Raw genomic sequence first — 20,152 nt, 5'->3', positions numbered from 1 at the left:
AGGGCATGATCCAGATGGACTCCTTGCATGCTATCAAGCGGAGATGAAGAGACGAGGAATTCCAGAAGATCGGATGATTTCAACCTTTGAAGAAGTGGTAACCTCTGAGTTTAAAGATACGGTCCGAGAACTGGCAGAGACATACCCCACAGAGTGGGACTATTTTGCATATGGTTTTGTTCATGAAAGCTCAAGAATTATGTAGTTAACAATGAAGGAGATTAATGAACGAGGCCAGATTGTTTTCTATAAAGAAGAAGGGGATCATATGCAGTTCCTTAATTATGATCAATTTTGGGACCATATTTCTACAAGAAGTAAAGCCAAGGCAAATACAGCTTTGGAAGTAGCAGATTCAACGACAAAGGACCATATTTTGAGCAACCTAGCAAAGGTACATAATGAATTTATTGCTGAAACACAAATGTATGAAATTTTTTCGAAGATTGCTCGCATGGAAGTTACTTTGAATAATGGTTCTTGTGAAGAGCCAGACTGTACAACAAAATTTTGTCAAGCTACTAACCTTGGCATGGGATGCTCTCAACAATTTTATCACGAAGATGAGCCACTACAGGCTTCTAATGGTTCTATCGGCACTATAGCTGAATAGGGCATTAGATTTATTACAGATGATTGCATAAACAAATCTAAATATATACAATAGATGATGAAGTGGCTGAGACTGTGAACCTAACACAGGATGTACCTGGTAATGCCAATGAGCCTGTGGTTGCTTCTGGCAATATGTTTGCCGATTCAATTATCACAGAAGAAGATTCCATAATCGATGGGTTTTTGGCCCAATATGAAGGAAAAGGTTATAGCAGTTTGGAAGAGCTTTGTGATCCATGTACCCCTTCAGAAGGGGTGCCTGATGAATCTTTTTCAAGTTATAATTGCTTGCTAAGTAGCATGGATGCAAATGAGGAAGCAGAAGACGATATTGAAGATTGCCTACATCATGGTAATTGGGAACAGGATATTGACATGGATTTTACATCTATGCTTATATACGGGTTGCAAGAGGAGCCAACTCCTATAGCTTTGTTGAATGATGAGACTTCCAAGGGTGATTTTCTCAAGGATGATTTTTGCAAGGATGTTATGGATGAAGATTTTTAGGACAAAGCTATTATTCATTATCAACCTCAAGAGCCAGGTAAAAATCTCACTGATGATATAGGTCCAGAAAGTCCTAAGGGTTTTCATAATGGCTATGAAGCTAGAGGGGGTGATGATGCTAAATCATCCTTGATACTACATAAAGTGCACAAGATTTTTCATTTTCTTAGAAGATGTGCCAAATGTGGCTGGATTTCGATATTATTCCTAATTCTTATGTCAGTGATGTCTTGGCTACTAGTAAAAGGGAGTCAGAATTCTTTAAGTCTTGCTGATAATGACCTTAAGTTACCAAAAGGTTATGAGATGTGGTTGCTGCACTATGCTTCAGGTGAAGCTCTAGTATATTGCGGAGGCCATCAATTTTATGTGATCTTAATGGTATTTGATCCAGGTGATTCGAAAAATCTTCAAAAGCAGGTACACTATGGATGGGTATTTTTGGGTCTACATAGTGGTTTCTTTCTGCTAGATCTAGGAATAACATATTTGGAGCATAAATTCTTGAAGTTGATTGATTCAGAATGTGTGTGCTTATGTGGATATTATGCTGCTCCACTATTGGGGAAATTTCTTATTATCCCATTTGATCGTGGGAGCTATTGAAGAGCAACTTGCAGATTTTAAGGATTTCATTTATTTTCCTGTAGTAGGTTACTTGGCAGTAGATTTGTTTTTGGATGTATGCTAAGACAAACGTGTTTTTGGTTAAATGATCAATAAGCTTACATGGCTAGCTTCTAGTTGACATTTGGACAATTGTTATAGTATCTTTACATCTTTTGAGATGGTTCTGCTACCAGAACTTGAAGTAAAGGACTTGACGACCATTCCATGTGCAGATAGAGTAAGGCATACTTGAGCTTGACAGGGTTCCTTAAAGAGAGCTGGTGGTCAAGCCGTGTGCATAAGTAACTGGAGCACTTGAGTCTGGCGGGGTTCACCAAATAGATTTTCATAATTGCATGCTTTGGAGATACAACCACTATGGTTAAAAGATTTGTGATGGAACAACTACCAGATAATTGAGCTAGACTATTGATGTTATCATTTACACCTTCTTTTTGTTTTGCATACCTTTATCCACTACCTGAGCTTGATGACAAGTAGCTTAAGGTATTTATACAAGATGCAGCTTGAAGACCGGTTGGCACAGACCGGAGGCTATGTAGGTTCAGAGGGGGTGAATGTCATGCCGCTCTGGGCTTGCTAACAAGCCAATTTTTAAGCTGAAAGTGTGCCAGATGCGGCTCTAAGGGTCAGAAGATGTCTTGGTAATGCTAAACAGTGAGTATTATTGAAGTGGTCATAGCTGGGATTTTATTAATCCAAGTTGAAGTACTAAAAAATCTCTACATGCCTGTCTTTACGGCTCGTCAATCGGAGCTACGGGTAAGAAGTTATGATAGTTTTAAGTTGAGTCAGTAGCAGATCTGTACCGGATTGAGCACCTGCTCATGAAAGGTCAAAGATGATAGGAATGCATGAGTCCGAAGTGCTCACTTTCAAGAGCATGTCGGTATCTTCAGTTCGTCAAGCGGGGTTTTAGTTGGCAAAATATGGCCAATTTAAGTATCGTCGGGGGCCGGGTTCGAACTGCCCCAGTTGCCCTCATCAGTCAAATTCATCTGGTTTAATGTAGTGCGGTGCTTGATGTGTATTCCAAATGAGGGCCGATACGGATCCTTGACGGGTCAACTCTCCAAAAACAATCACTTACACTTGCTTCTTGCAGGAAGATTTTATTCATGACGATATTGCTAATCGATGGCAATTGGAGAAAGATGTTGTGTTCGACAATGCTTGCCCGGCATTTGTGATAAATGTTAGGCCTTACATTACCTTACATTACTTATGCGCATCAATGAAGGGAAAGCTTGGCATTGCCTGAGCTGACATGTGCACCAACATTGTATGGCCGGTAGGTGTGCCCGGATGCCGCCATTGGGAAGCTTAGCAATGGACTGCCGATATGTATGCCAAATGTGGTGCCTTTACAAGGCCTTGGCGACCCAAAAAGCCTAAGGCCGCCCAAGCCATGCCTTTAAGACCGTCCACCCACCCAAACGAAGAATGGCCGCCCAAATAACTTCAGTTGTTTTTAATGTGTAACAAAAGGAAAAACCAAGGAAGGCCATGGCTTGCTGGCGGGCAGTAGCGCAGGAAAGTGAGAAGAAGCTCGCGCCGGGCTGTGTGGTGCTCGGGTGACCTCCCTGCAGAATCGAAAAGAGACTAGGAGGACCTCGCGAGCTAATTTGGAGCCACTCCCGTCGCAAACGGCGCTGGTCGCAATTCAGCTACCACATCATCAAGGGCTAGGACCCATTAGCGACGTCGCTAATGGGTGACTAGCTATTTTTAGCAATGGAGACATGCATCCATAAAAGAGGGGAATCGTGTGATTTGGGTATTCTTCACCTCATCAGCTTGTGTCTCTCCTCCTCATAATCTTTAAGGAATCCTTAAGCTCTCCGAGCCCTCAATCTTAAGCTCCTCTTAAGCTCTTAAGCTCCCTATCCAGGAGAAGGAGGATAGCTCTTAAGCTTTCAAAGAGGCTCTTAAGCCATCCCTAAATCTCTCTAATCTCCCTAGCTTAACCGATTTCGCTCTTAAGCCATCTTAAACCTCTCAAATCTCCTTACCCCTCATTAAAAACCTCGTAAGCTCTCTTTAATATCTCTTAACCCACTCTAAGCTAAGCTTTGATTCTGAAGCTCAGAAATGAAAGCCCTCTAAGCCGGACCACTTACACTAATTAAGCTAGGCCTAATCAAATTTCTAAGATTATTTATCTCAAAAGCATGAACCAATCTCTCTAAATCAAGCCAAATATCAAACCATTAGCGGAGCCTAACCTAAGCCGAGCGTCTAAGCCATCATTAGTCATTTGAATGAGGAAGCAGAAGCCAAATCGAACGGCCATTGGAAGGAAAAACTCCTGTGCCTTAATGGGAAGAAGCAAAAGGCGGGACACATCAGGTCTTTGATAATTTTCTTCATTAGCACCTAGTTTAAGCCAGATTTCATCTTGTAAGGAGCATTAAGCCTCCATTAATGATTGATTAATGATGATTACGGTTGATTAACTGGAATTAAGAGAACCGTTTGTTTTGAGCACTGTTGTCGTTAATTGTGCCTGCTGCACCTCTTTTCCCGCACCTCTCACAGCCAGGGGCTCGGTGCCTTTCTGGCTCACCATTCACACAATTATCCCCCAACAACGTACTAGTCTGTTGGATGTATGACACTCCATCATTGTATACGTTTCCGCTATAACATTAAATACTTTGTCAAGGACAAGGTAAGTAGCTGATATCTTAAAACATTTTCTATGTTATTCACAGGCAAAGTGTCGTATTTCAAGTTCTCCTTGTCCAGTCACGCTCCCATACAAGGTCAGTGAGTCAAGATGTGACTTGTGGTACCTCTCTCTACAAGAGCGTGGTACAAGTACACAGTTGTATGCTTATAGGATAAGCTAAGCCTCTCTATAGGAGGGCGTGTAGTCGTACGCTTATAGGATAATATAAGACACATACATGGTCTACAAGGGACATACCACACATTCGAACGCGGTGTTTTCCTTAGGCCAGCTCTCTCTCTCTCTCTCTCTCTCTGTCTCTCTCTCTCTCTCTCTCTCTCTCTCTCTCTCTCTCTCTCTCTCTCTCTCTCTCTCTCTCTCTCTCTTTTCCCAACTTCTATGCGGAAAAGGTGAAACTAGGCATGATTTTTTTGAAATCTTTCTATGACAATACGGTAATAGGAAGGGCTACCAGCCAACATGAAAGGCTAAGATCCATCTATTTCCACCTATTTTGAAATGGCTAAGAGCCATCAGTTTGTAATCCATCAGCGATTGCTTTCAAGATCGAATAATTATATTCAATTGAGTACCCCTTAATTCTAATGGACAAGCAAGAGTCTTGCCATTAGCAATTTTTTGGGTGTTATTTTAGCGCTACACACTTTGAGTGTGCAAATCAAGCTGAGTTTTTAAACGTCTTAAACTCGTAAGGGCTTATCTTTACCAAGGTGTATAGATGAAGCCAGCATTTGAGAGAGCACGGCTGTTCATAAAAACCCTTTTTTGGATCCAGATAAGATCTAGTTGTGAATATGATTCCAACTTAAGTGGATCTCCTATTTTATCTATAGCACTATGGGTGTCTATATGGGTTCTGTTTTGGGATAAGACCAACTCGTGATTACTAAATCACTTATTAAGTGTGATGGTCAATTCTTGGAATCTTCACAGTTGCACTTTTAAGGAAAGACGTCCATAAGCTGCCAAGGGCTCGCTGGACAATTTTAACTTCTAAAGTTGAATTCAGATATTGTTGGTTGCTAGTTCAGGAGTTTCCATACAAAAGTCTAACCAAGCGGTTTGGCAATGTCGATTTTAACCGAGGGGTTTTGATAACACCCACGATTACATGTAAAATATTACTAATTTTCAAATTAGTGCTCCTAGGCCTTTGCAGGTGGGAAATTTAGGCAGGTGCCCTTGACTATAGGTAAGTGAACACTATGTTCACCCTGCAGGTATGCATATGATCTGGTTTATTTCCATCTTTGCATATTCTTTGCTTGACTTTTTCAAGTTGGATGAATAAGCTTGAATGCTTTCATCCATTCTTCTCTTCCAAAAGATGACAAGGTCATGCAAGAGCCACACAGTTTGGGCTGTAGTGTCCAAAATAAGTTTTTGTATTATGCAATTATGGACCCACTTGTAAGGTTTATTTGGCACATGTTGTCACATGAGATGCAACATGGTCTACGAACTCAAGGAGTTTAGTTTAGACAGTGTGGAGCATGGATAATGAGGGTCTCTCACACACACATTGCGTGCCTGTTTACAGTTACCTCCACACCCAAGTACATCTCTCGCACTTGAAGGATGTTTTTTGTCCAGACATACTTACTTGAGACATATTCCACAAGTGGAGAATATGAGTCTCTGGAACAGACGTTGGTGCCTCTATTTCCATTATGTGTTGCGACAATGTCCCTAAGGGCTGGTGAAATCTGTTTTCTAGACCATTTTCAGCACGACGTATCATGAGCAATTTCAGTGGCCAAAAATTGTCGTATACATAGAGTGACTTGTTAAGGTTCAAGTGCTGCTAAACAACGTTACAGATGGTTTTTTATACATATAGCAAGGCTATGAGTTGTTAATGAAAAGGTTTCATTGTTTGTACCTAGAAGTAACTTATGTTTCACCTTCTGTTATGGTTCAAACATTTTAGCAAGGCTTGCAAATGATTGCAATAGCAAGTATTTAGTTTCTTTTTGCAACTATTTACACTACTCTTCAATGTGTTCTAGGAGCATCACATTCGCCAAGAGTATTGGCAAGGATGATTATGGATATATAGGTTCGGATTTGTTTTTGGCTAAATGCATGCACACTAGGTGTTATGGGCCCTAGTGTTTGGCAAAGGCTAATTTGGAATGACATGCATTTTCATCAAGTTGTTTCTTCTAAAGCATTTTGCACTCTATGAGATTACTTTTGGATCTACCAATCACCAATAGAGGTCATGGATTTGTTTGGGTGCTTGTGGATCTTTCAAGCTAACATGATGGGTATTCAAGACATTGTTGATTCCTCAACAATGATGTACGATATTGTGATCCCCATTTACGAGTCATCTGGGAAGACTATATGTAAACCGTGGGGGAAACACACCTCAGCACTGTCAATTATCCAAGGGGATAGAAAGATTACAAAGTGTAATCTTGTGCTAAAGGATATGCAAAGTGTGTACATTAGCACCAAGCAATCCAATTAATAAGCATGTATTGCTCTACTTGGAGTTTGCTTACCATCAGTTAAAGCATGTTTGCAACTAGGTTTAGTCTCTTCATGTATAAGTCATGCTCTCAACCTTGAACACTAGTTATGGTGGGGTTGTTTACTGATGAAAACAAGTCAAGGAATTACACTTGGCTAATGAGTTATGAAAACAAGTTATTACTTTCATAGAAAGTGAAAAGAGGTACTCTTTTGGGTACATCTTTGTTGTGATAACTCATTTAACATGCTCATGTGCATTCTAAATGGAGTTTACACACTATGATTGGATCGAACCTGGTAACACAAGATGGTTGCAAATGCACACCAATGTGGAAAATCAAGATGTTAATCCTGGTTTCATTGCACCTCCTACTGAACCGTTTTCCGGTCAAGCAACCACCTGGATCCACGAAGGATGCCACTGTGGAAACCATTAGTGTATCATCTCTTGTTTTTGAGGACAAAAACACTTCTCTAGGGGGGGGGGGGGGGGGGGGGGGGGGGGGGGGGGGGTTAATGTCCGACCAAGGGCCACCCTAGAGGTCAAGGGCCGGCTGCTAAAGGAGACGGGATCCTAGGGGCAAGGCCTATAAAATGGAGGTTGAGCGCAGGATCGAGGCTAGGCAGTCCCAGGGTTTTACAGCTTGCATCTCAACTTGTAAACCCACTTTGTACCAATGACCTTTTTTGCGGGAGGTAAATCAAATGAAGTCCATGTGTCATTTTCTATAAGTGCATCATATTCTGATTGAATGGCCACCATCCAATTTTTTGAATTTTGAGCTTCATCAAAAGATAGGTTCTCCTCAACATCATGTAAGTTAGACATAGCCAAAGCATAGCACTTTGATGCATAAGATGCATGATAAGAGCCTAAACGAGTACAACTAGACAAAGGTGCATCCAATTTACTATCACGCAAACTATGCATCAGCCATTTAGGTACACCTCTAGCCTAATCATTCTCAGTCCTTTCCACATCAAGTACATCATGTACATTTGCATTAGTAATAGGCTAATATCTAAAAATTTCACAAACCCCCATAGGTTGTAAATTTTCCTCATTGGAATTTACATTTGAACTTCCATCACAAAAAAGAGGCAACAAAGTGTCATAAATGTCGTGTGAATTGACATTACTGTCTCTAGTATATGTCAGCAAGGGCTGAATAGAATCTTCACGAATACAACATCCCGTGAGACTAAGATACTCTTTGTTTGCGGATGATACAACTTGTAACCTTTGCTTTCAACACTGTAACCAACAAAAATACATTTGATAGCCTTATCATCCAATTTTTTGTGTTGTGTTTGTGGCAGCAAAGCATATGCCAAACAATCGAAAACACGCATGTACTCAAAGTAAGGCTTTCTATCATGCCATGCTTTATATGGAATAATTGACTGCAAAGCTTTTGTAGGAGACCTTTTAAGTACATAAGTGACACACATGATGGCCTCAAGACAAAACAAATGTGGCAAAGCTTGACTTTTGACCATACATTGTGCCATTTCCGTAAGTGATCCGTTTTTCCTCTCAGCAACACCATTTTGTTGAGGCATATAAGGCACTGTACATTGGTGTTTTATCCCACAACTAGCCATAAATGCATTAAATTTGTGAGACATATACTCTCACCTCGATCAAAACGGAGGGTGCACATAGTACATTTTGAGACGTCTTCAACGATAGCCAAAAAAAATTGAAGCACATAAATAATTTGGACTTCGCTTTAAGCAGAAATACCCATGCATGCCTGGAGTAATTATCAATGAAAGTCACGAAGTAAAGGTAATTGCCCAAGGACGGAGTTTGCATGGGCCCACAAACATCACTATTATACACAAGATGTGACCTACATCTAATGCTAACTAAACCATCATTTGGAGACTTTGAACACTGCATCTTATCCAAAATACAATATTCACAAGCATGTTTGATAGGTTCTTCAAGAGGCGGCAAAGAAGCAACCATATTAGATTTTTGCAAACATAGCAAACTGACAAAATTTAGATGTACAAAACGGATTTGCCAAAGTTTTTCATTTGAAATAGCCTTAGAATCTCCAAATGCATTTGCAAAATTTTGTCCACCCTTGTCATACAAAGTGAGCTTACATAGCCCATGGCATAAAATGCCAGATGCAACAATCTTATCACCGAAACTGAGATAATGTATTGTACATCCGTCATCCACAAATTTGACTACAAGACCAAGTTTAGCAAGTGCAGATATAGACAAAAGGTTATTCTTGATCCCAGGTACATAAAGTGCATCAACAAGTGTGAAAGAACTGCCATTTGCAGCAACAAGCACAATTTTTCCAACTCCTTGAACCGGATAAGAGGCATTGGCACAAGTAACTGGATTCCCATGAAGGACAGATTCAAGAGAGGTGAACAAACCACGATGTGCGGTAATGTGCTTTGTACCACCACTGTCAAAATTTTACACATGTGAATCTAGAGCAACTAACATGTATGCATCATGGACAAGAGGATTATAAGTGCACTCTGCACTAAAATCCCATTCCACATCAACATTAGCATCGCAGTCTCCTTTCACAGAAGACTCAAAAAAAGTTACATTTGTAGTGGAACCAACATTTGTAGTGGAACCAACGTCTTTCTTCTTAGCCTCTTTGGCCTTCAACTTAGGACACTGATTGATCAAGTGATCATTAGCTTTAAAATAATGGCAACACATCTTCTTTTTGCCCTTATCACCATAATGTCTAGACAAATTACTATTAGCAAAAGCATTAGAAAGAAGTGGTTTTCCACTCACAGAAGAACCATAAGAAGTCGTTGCATTGTTGTTACCACCTTTTCTTTGAGCAGCAATAAATACATGTTCAACTGCACACTGTCTAGTCCTTCTTTTTTGAAAGCAACTTTTGCACTAGCAATGTGCATAATGCACCAAACTTGACAACTTCAGGATTTCCTTGGTTCATAAGTCTCTAAGTACTAGCAAAAGACTGGTAAGAATCTGGCAAGGCATCAAGGACAGTTTGCACAAGGGAAATGTTTGAAATGACTTCTCTTGTAGAAATATGATGCTCATTGATATCATTGACACCAACAAGGAAAGCGTCAATGTCATCTTCCTTGTACATAACCTTCGACTCCAGATATTTATAAAGCAATGCAATTTTTGCTTCTTGCGACTTGCATAAAGATGAGCCAGAATATCCCAAGCCTATTTTGGAGATTTCACAATGTGAGGAGTAATAGTGCGCTTCACAAACAACGCAATCAATGCATGAGCATGCGCATCTTTTACATCCAAGAACATGTTGCATCATATAAGCCCACATAGGGTAATTGCCCCATCCAATCTGTCCTGAATAGCAAACATCTTGAACACATTTGTGTTGTTGTCAACCATGCTAAATGCTTCACTTAATGTGAAAACTGCCCAAAAAGAGGTGAAGGAAAGTGGGAACAACACATGCTATATAGCACAAACCGTAGAAGACCGTAAAGGGACCTACAAAATGTCTGCACAAAATGACAAAATAGCCTACGCAGTACTGCTTGTAGTGGAAATGGAGGCCGAAATGAGTCCGAATAAAAAATCTAATCAAAATTTTGTTGACCTGCATTCGCTTGCCAAAGTTCATGGAAATCAAAGAAAGTGAGGAGGTGTGTGCTGGAGCTACTGGCGACTAAGCCCGAGAGGATGCAACTTGCTCTAATACCAATTGTTAGAATTAGGAATGCAAGAAAACACACATCTTGGAGAAGAGGATAGAAGCTCAAGGCACACAACAAAGAGTGTATTACTTAGTGTGCAATGGAGAGATAGATAGCCCTAAAACGATGGGCGCATATACAATGCAAGGGGAGGGGGGGAAATTCCTTGTGAGGGAAAAAATGCCCCAGAGGTCCTAACTGTATTTAGACACATCACTACCACATGTATATGGTAACAGTTGTATTCCAATTTCTACGAAGGACTCGTATGTATGTAGACTCTACAGTTAAAATTGTTTATCCAAACAACAATCTAAAAGGTGATGCAAGCATTTCAATAAATAGCCAAAGGCCTGTTTTGAAGGTGGCAACCAAGAAATACAAGATTATCTCAAAATGTGACCCTTCATTTGGAAGGTAGTTTTATTACTTGCAGAAGCTTTAAAAGCAATTGGCTATATTTGGGCCATCTTATCAAAGGTTTTGTGGATAAAGTTTGTAAAATTGTAAGAACAATGGAGGCAAAACATAGGTTTGGGGATGTGATAATAGCAATATGCTAGATTTCATTATGGGTGGGTTTGCCTTGGCAATCTAGGATCTCCTCATGAAAGCGCCCAAGTGTGATTTGTAGGTGTGGCCATTCCATTGCTGTCACATTGAGACATGTAGGAAACATTGGCCATTAGTCTCAAGCAATGAGAATAGCCCAAGTGGTAGATCATCCGTGTTTGGCGCTGCACGTCAGGGCTTAAACCCTCTCAAATGCTTTCGTGCGTGTACTTTTGCAGATGGCCGCTGTCGTGCTGTGACACGTACATAGTGGGAACGCATGCTACAAAATCTATCTTGTATTTTTTTTTAGATACATAATTATATTTCCTATAATGTACATATGCATATGTAAGTATAAAAATAATCTTTCTATCTCATCTTATTATTTATCTCAAGGGTAATGTATTCTTACTTTACCATCAAAAAAATACTATGGGAAAAGTGTCAATAGCTCCGCCTCTTTAACTTGGGGCAAAAAGCATTGATTCTTTATTTCTACTATTTCATTATCATCTCACACCCTAGCTAGATCCTATATCTAGGGTAAACTCCAATATATATATATTCTATGTATTTTTTATACTTTTCTTATATATTTTTTTAAATAGCTACTAGGAGAGAATCAAATCCTAGTGGGACACTAGGTGGCATGATTTCAAAGATACACTTATTTTAATGCATTATTGCAAGCATGATTACAAAACTTTGTCAAGGAGCAATGTCATGCTTTCATATGGCATGAGGTGTCCTTTGGAATTAAATGAAAGTCAAGGCTAAGGAGACCACATGAAGACTTTTGCTGCCATAAATGGACCTTATTTTGATGAATTTTTTACACAAGGTTCCAATCCGAATTGGAGAATGATTTTAAAATGAAAATCGTAGCTAATGAGCTGAAGTTTCTGCCCATATTTTTACTTTTTTATTTGGAGCTACAGTTGAGAAGATATGATCAAAATACTGGACCCCAGTCTGCCCACATCATGCAGGGACAGCTCATTTCCAACTTTTCCAATTCCTGTTCACACTGGCTCCTCTCTTCTTGTGTAAACCCTTGTGGGTTCCCTTCACCTATAAAAGGGGAACTCTTCTTACTTGGAAGGAACTCAAGCATTCAAGCCATTGATGAGAGAAATTCTTGAGGGAGTGAGTAGTAATGCCTAATTGTACTTAGCCCCATTAACATAAGCCCAAGCCTACACTTTCTCCTAGAGGAAAACTAGCCATTCTTGTACGCCATCCTTGGAGGATCAACTCTAATCAAAGAAGGTGTTGTACTTGGCGTATCAATCAACGTTGAATTCTCCCCTCTTCTTCTCTCTCCCATCAATAATGGTGCCGAAGGGTTTCAAGTAAGATGTGTTCTACATTGATGTTTTCTTGATTTCTTGTTGTTTTCATTTTCATCTCTAATCCAACATATATATATGTATCTAATCTCATCTCCTTAACCAAACCTATCTCTCTCATTCTTAGTAATTCATCCTCTCTAGGTTCTCTTTGCTACAGGTACATCTCTCCTCGCAATATCCTTATTGCCTACGGGCAAGAATAGGGCTTGGGAGGGAAACTTCTCATCTCTTCACTTCTCTCATATCTACATTTCTCACATACTATCCTAGATGAATAACCCACATGATGATCATTTCTATCGCTTTCACTCTGTACGATCTATTAGAATTAACGTATGGATTAGCCGTAAAATACACTTTCAACAACGTATAGTGTTTCTCTTCGGCTCTGAAAGGCTCAATGAAATACTTCTATCACCGGATCCCATCATACTACCTTTCATAGACTATAATTTTTCTTTTGATGTAAGCGTAGTTATCTTGCTATGAACCAAGAGGATTTGTACACACAATTAATCCCAATCACTAGGCAAAATATATATATTATGGTAAGCACAAAACTACAATTCCAAAGAACAATTCGTAGCCTATTTGGTCAGCCAAGATTGAATGCCATTAACTCATCCATTAACCCTTTCATATTACCCATGATACGATATGACCATAGCCTTGATGTTTTCATCTTCGTATTGTTTTGACATTCTCTTTTGCGTTCTTTCTTTGTGTGTGTGTGAGTGCAAGAGAGAAAGAGTGAGTCTTCTTTGATTGCACTTCTTTCCAAACCCTAGTCTTCATGGCATCCATGGTTTAACTCCTTCATATAGTTTTTGTTGAGTTCTCTCACAAACTCTCACAGCCAAAAGCCCGGTGCTTTCCTGGCAAGACCGCAATTTTCTCGACACCGCGCGTTTGGAAAGTTGGCCAGGCATGCGAGGCCGCCCCTCTGACATCCTCTCGTGGCCAGCTTTCTCTTTTTGCAACAGCGAATTTGCGGACGCCAAATCAGCATGGCCATCCATTCCCCGTCCCAGTGTGACACCAACCTCAGTTCACAAAGCAAACAATTTTCACAAAGCTTGGCCCACAAGTCAGACACACACGTCAACCGTCTTGAGGTGTATTTTTTAGTGTTTATAGATCTCCAACATTTGAGGTTGTTTCCATTTTATTTTATAATTTTAGCTTTTTTTTCCCCCCCACAAGATTGGCTCATATCAACTAGTTCATTAACGGTGGATCAAACGATACTTCATTGTCATAGTTGCTCACGACATTTGCTATTGAGGATGTAGTTTTCTTGCCCTCAATGTAATACGGTTAAGTTCCCATGAAACAGAATCATTATATGTTGGTTAAGTGTGTGTAGCATCGAAACAATGTGTGGTTGTGCTTTTCATGAATTTCTTTACTCCTACTCTTTTTGTATTTGAGCATGTGAATTAAGAAACACACTTTTCTTCATTTTATAAGTGATGATGGCCGGCTTTTGAAAATTGACGGCTGTGGGAACCCACTCCAATTGGGGGGAGCATAATACAAAAAAACATTTTTTTTCTTTGCATGCACCACCACCCCTTCCATGATCACATGCAGTAGGCCGTCCCCCCATTGGCGTCACCCCTCCCTCTCCTCCATTATCCCCCCCCCCCCCCTCTCCCTCTCGTTCGTTTGCATGCAGCCAAAGGCTCTCTCTCCCTCCCTCGTTCAGCCCCCCACTTTCTCTCTCTCGTTTTCAGCATAGCAAAAATCTCTCTCTCTCTCTCTCTCTCATTACTTACACTCACTCTCTCTCTCTCTCTCTCTCTCTCTCTCTCTCTCACACACACACACATTTATGCTACACACTCACAAGCACATACGCACTCGCATGCACACATTCAAACAAATACACGCACGCCGTACGCACACACGAGAAGAAGACCGGGAAAAACTCGACATCGACGCCCAAAGCAACGAAGAGTGATGACCGAAATTATGCGATGGCGACGAAGAATATTAGCCATGCAAAACCTCATCAAAGGGCCATGGGCAAGGACAACCGCAAGGGGATATTGTGGCAAGATATTGTGCTGCCGTGTGAAGTAGCATGGCCAAGGACATCCGCAAGGGGAAGCTGCAGCAACACGTTGTGCATGCATAAGTTGTATGTTTTGCTCGACAACAAATATAGTCGGCACTGCTTGCAACCTTGGCATGCAAAGGGAATCGACCCAAACGGTCGCTCCTCAAAGCGATGAACAACTATCCACGGAGACAACCAACCGGGCACGGCTTGGCATATTTTTGGGGGTCAAAGTAATTGGAAAACGTAATTCACATGATTCAAAGATAATCGTCAATGGATACTCGGCAACACAGGTATGGCTTGTCTATGAAATCATTACTGATTTTCTGCTTGACCAAGGTCAACACAGACGGGGTAACTCGGTGTCGACTTTGAGTATAGATACAAGGTAATCTATGGGTGTCTCAAAAATGCCCGGGTCATCAGTTGAAAGTACCGCTGCGTATGACCAAGTATATTACTCTAGTTTTGACTAGGGAGTATGATTCCACATGAACCTAACCATGGTGATTATGTTCTCCTTTAGAAGGACAACTTGCATTTTCAGCAGCCACATATGGCTTCGTTGAGCAGTCTCTCTTTGAAGGAAAAAAAGCAAGTCCTTCAAGAGAAAAGCTCCATATTTGGTGTATGCATTGGATGCATATATACTTCACATCTATTGTCGCTTGCCAATGTGCCAGCAAATACAATTCTCTACAATGCTAGCTTGCGAAGCAAGTGTTGCTTTGGTTAAGTAGAGTTTGACGCTTGAGATAAAATAAGTTACATGGTTCGGCATGGCCGATTGTCTGTGATAGTTCGACACGGTCGTTTATTTTTTCGTCGACATTTTGGTCACCCAGAGCGCTTGTTATCTATGAGCACTAAAGTTGTGCTACATCTCACTTTTCAATGAGATTGCAGGTTTTTACATCCCATGAGGATGTCTATGCTACATACACTAACTCATTCGGGCAGTACATATGGCTATGCATGAGATTCAAGCAAATTACCAAAAAACCTAGCCACAAGTGGGCAACAAGGTTAGTCAATTTCTAGTTATGTTTGTTTTTGTCTATGTTTTACCTTTCATTTTTGAAAAGATCTCTCTGCTGTGCAAAGGAAAGTGCTTGGGCAGACTCCATAAGAAGCCATTGTATTAAGCAAAGTGCTTTGCCTGTCTTCATGCCAGCGCGGCTTCTTATGTGTGCAAAGGTTTTATCGATTGACTTTAGATCAACGATAATGGCACACATCTTAAGCACTACGTGGATATAAGCTCACATGCAATGCTGCACTGTGATGTATCCATTCTAGTGTAATCATGCACAACAGGTATACCAATGGCTCATATGGTTGAGGCTATCATGGAAGCCACGGGCTTATTATTCTCTATTTTGCTTTGTATGCATGACATACTAGTACGATGGCCGTACAACAACCATCCTTGCATATGCTTCCGCTATAACTGTAAATATTCTGTAAGGACAAGATACGTAACTGAGATCTTAAACCATTTTTTATGGTATTCACAGGAAACGTGCCATGTTTTCAGTTACCTTGTTACAATCACGATCACATACACAAGATGTGAGTCACGATGTGATTTATGGTCCCTCTCCTTCGAGAGCGTGGTACAAATACACTGTTATCTGCTTATATGATAAGCTAAGACATAGACATGGTCTGCCCCCAAGAATTTGAAAAAAGCATACAACACATTTGACTAAGGGGATTTCTTCATCCCAACATTCTCTCTTTCTCTCTCTCTCTCTCCAACCTCTATGCGGGAAAGGTGAAACTAGACACGATTTTATTAAACTCTTTCTATCATAATATAGTAAACAGGACCAGCTATGAGCCAACAGGAAGGGCTACGAGCCATCATTTACCATGTCTTTGTGAATTGACAAGCAAGAGTCTTGCCATTAGTGATTTTTGGGACTTTTTTTTTTTCACTCCACACTTTACGTATGACAGTCAAGTTGAGTTTTTGAACATCTTAAACTCGTAAGGGCTTATCTCTACCAAGGTGTATGGTTGAAACCAATATTTCAAAGTGCACGACTGCTCACAAAAACCTCAGATTATGGATTTTTGGGTGTGAAAAAGCTCTAGTTGTGCATACAACTCCAATTTTAGTGGAGCTCCTATTAGCACTAAGAGTGCCTATATGAGAACCATTTTGGGGTAAGACCCAGCTCGTCATTAATAAATCACTTAGTAGGGCTGATAGTCAACCCTTCCCCGTTGCATTTTCAAGGAAAGAAGTCCACAGACTCCCACAAGGTAGTGAAAAAGTTTCAATTTCCAATGGAATGTACTGCCATGGCCAACCCAAGGGGGATCACGGACATAGGCCAAGGGCCGGATGCTAGTAGAATAACTTTCCTACAAAGTTTAACCACGGGATTTGGATTGCAAAAGCAACCCCCAAGGTTATCTGTGCAGTATAACTTGCATTTCACTTCATGTTCCTAGGCCTTTGCAGGCGGGAAAATTGGGCAGGTGCTCTTTACTTCGGATAAGTGAACACATTGTTTAACCTATAGGTACATATTTGTTTTGGTTTTGTTTGTTTGGTTTGATTTTTCATGTAGAATGCATGAACTATGTTTTCATCCTTTTTTGCTCTTAAGAGAAATGACACTGTCATCTAAGAGCCAAGCAGTTTGGGCTGTAGTGTCCAACATCAGTTCCTGCATGATGCAGTTATAGACCCACTTGTAGGGTTTATTTGGCACATGTTGTCGCATGGGATGCAACATGGTCTAGGAACTCACGGAGTTCGGTTTAGCCAGTGTGGAGCAAGGCTAATGAGGGTCCCTCTCACTCCCGTCGTAGAGTGTTTGCAGTTACCTCCACGCACAAGTATATCTTGTACTTGAAGGATGTTCTTATTTCAAACATTCTTACATGAGACATATTCCACATGTGGAGAGTATGAGTCTCTGGGGCTGGCACTGGTGCCCCCTATTTGAAGTATGTGTCATGACAAAGTCCCTAGGTGCTGGTGAAATCTGTTTATTGGACCATTTTCAGCACGACATATCAAGAACAATTTCGGTGGCCAGAAATTGTCGGATACTTAGAATGACTTGTTCATGTACAAGTACTGCTAAACAACATTACAAATGGTTGTTTATACATATAGCAAGTCTCTGAGTTGTTAATGAAAAAGTTTCACTGTTTGTCCCTAGAAGTGATTAATGTTTCACCTTCTATTATGGTTCAAACGTTTCAGCAAGGCTTGCAAATGATTGTAGAAAACAGTATTTAGTTTCTTTTCAAAACTATTTAAATTCCTCTTTAATGTGTGCTACAAGCATCGCATTTTCCATAAGTATTGGCAATGATGACTATGAATATACAAGTCTGTATTTTGCTAAATGCATGCACACTAGGTGTTATGGTCCCTAGTATTTAGCAAAGGCTGCTTTGGGGCGGCATGCATATTCATCCCATCAGTGATTGCTTATGAAACATTTTTTCACTCTATGTGCAGTATCTCTATGAGATTCCTTTGGGTCTACCAATCACCAATAGAGGTCATGGCTCGGTTTGGGTGCTTGTGGATTTTCCAAGACAACCAAGATGGTTCTTTAGGAAATTGTTGCTTCCTCAACAAGGTTGTCTGATATGGTGAACCCCATTTACCAGTCATCTGGGAAGACTGTCTGTAAGTGGTTGGGGAAAAGTACCTCACTCTTACTGCTGTTATTCATCCCACGTTGAATGGGAAGCTTACACATATTCTTTGCTAAAGGATCTGCTACGCGCATACGTTAGCACAACGCATTTTGAAGGGGCGATTCTCTCCCTATTCTAGAAGCTTCCTTGGTTAGGTTTTCAACTTTGAACACCTGTTGTGGTGGGGTTGGATACCATTTCAATAGTTTCATAAGTCAAGGACTTAGCAGGTGTGCTGACAAAATATGTTGGCATGTAGCCTACATTAGGGGTGAACATGTAGTTCTGTGTGTTCCAAAATGTCCAAAAGTCTAACATGAGGACCCCTAATGTAGCCTACATTAGGGGTGAACATGTAGTTCTGTGTGTTCCAAAATGTCCAGAAGTCTAACATGAGGACTCTCCCTATTCTATCCCGTAGTATATATGCGCTTTTCAAGATACTCACGTGAGTTGGAAATCTAGCTCACAACATCATGGACAGTTGTGCCAAGGTTTTCTTGCATTATTCTAGTACCTTCAAAAATTATGCACACTGGTTATGTCTCTTCATTGTGGTTACACCTTTAAATTACTCAAGTGAGTTATACATTGAGTTACCATTTAGCTACACGTGGTTGCAAACGGACAACAATGTTGAAAATCAAGATGTTGTTCTTGGTTTCATTGAGCCTCCTCATTGCACCAAGTATCAGTCATATGGACAATTGGCTCGCGTATGGGATTCCAACACAGAAAACATTAGTTTTCTTACGAAGATACTGCCATTTATGTTTTTGAGGACGAAAACGCTTCTCCGAGGGGGAGTAGTGTCAGGAAAAGTATCCTAAGCCTAGGGGGTCAGGGACCTGAGCCAGGGGCTCGGATTGGACCAGTGTGGACTGGATCATATTATGGCTAGGGCTAGGAGCCGATCTATACATAGGGTGGCAGGACGGTGGATCCGATATCGCAGTCTCCTAGGCCTTTCACACATGACCCCAAGGAAGGAGAAACACCTGGCCGCATGAGTGCTTCGAGTTCAAAAAGTAGAACGGTGCCGAGGCTGCCAAAAAGAGGGTCATCCGAAGCAAAGCGGCAAAAGATAGCCTATCAATTTGTGGTGCGCATGCGAGTGCTGCCAGCTCACTTCGACAACCCGGAAGTAGAGGTGGTAAGGAGGTTTCAATGCCCTAGAGAGGAGTGTTTTTGCTATATTCCTCACTGCTTTGGAGGGCGGATAGAGTGCCTTCCATCTCTCTCCGTACAACTCATCTTGAAGAAATTGTCTACCACGGGCGAAACCGAGTGGGCCGGAAATGAGCTACAATTAAATGGTGTGAAATTCATGCAACAAGCCAATTAAGGTAACTACTTGCAATTGTTGCGAGCTAAAAGTCTAGGAGTGGTCAAACATGTCATCATCACTCCATACATGTTGAGCAATGAAGGGAAGGTGGAGCCTATGAAGGCGATGACCTCCTGTGGATGTGCCAACTTGTCAACACCACCATGGTAAGGATATAAGTGAGTACTCTACACTTTGTGCATAATGGATAACTGACCAACTGCTTTTCCGTTTAGGTTTTTGCAACACATGCACGTAAATACATCTCAAATATATATGTAGATAGGAAAATCTTCTATCGCAGAAGATTGTGTATTTGTTTGGTGTTGCGATGTTAGGAGCTAGATTACCATCACTTCTTCAATGTTTCCATTTTCATCATGTTTTAATCTATCCACGCAGCCTTGTAAGAAATCCTCTATAAGCCGCTAAGTTAAGAAAAAGAAGACAAAGAGTTTGAAACTCGTGTTTTGCAATGGCAAATGTTTCTTTCCAAACCTTAATGGATAAGGTGGGGGAAGATGATTCGGATTTCCTAGATAATCTTGAAATAG

This window comes from Adiantum capillus-veneris, chromosome 8 (assembly GCF_014529385.1).
Source record: "Adiantum capillus-veneris isolate H3 chromosome 8, ASM1452938v2, whole genome shotgun sequence".
Taxonomy (NCBI): domain Eukaryota; kingdom Viridiplantae; phylum Streptophyta; class Polypodiopsida; order Polypodiales; family Pteridaceae; genus Adiantum; species Adiantum capillus-veneris.
The sequence above is the reverse complement of the archived record's forward strand: the minus strand, read 5'-3'. Positions refer to the sequence as shown.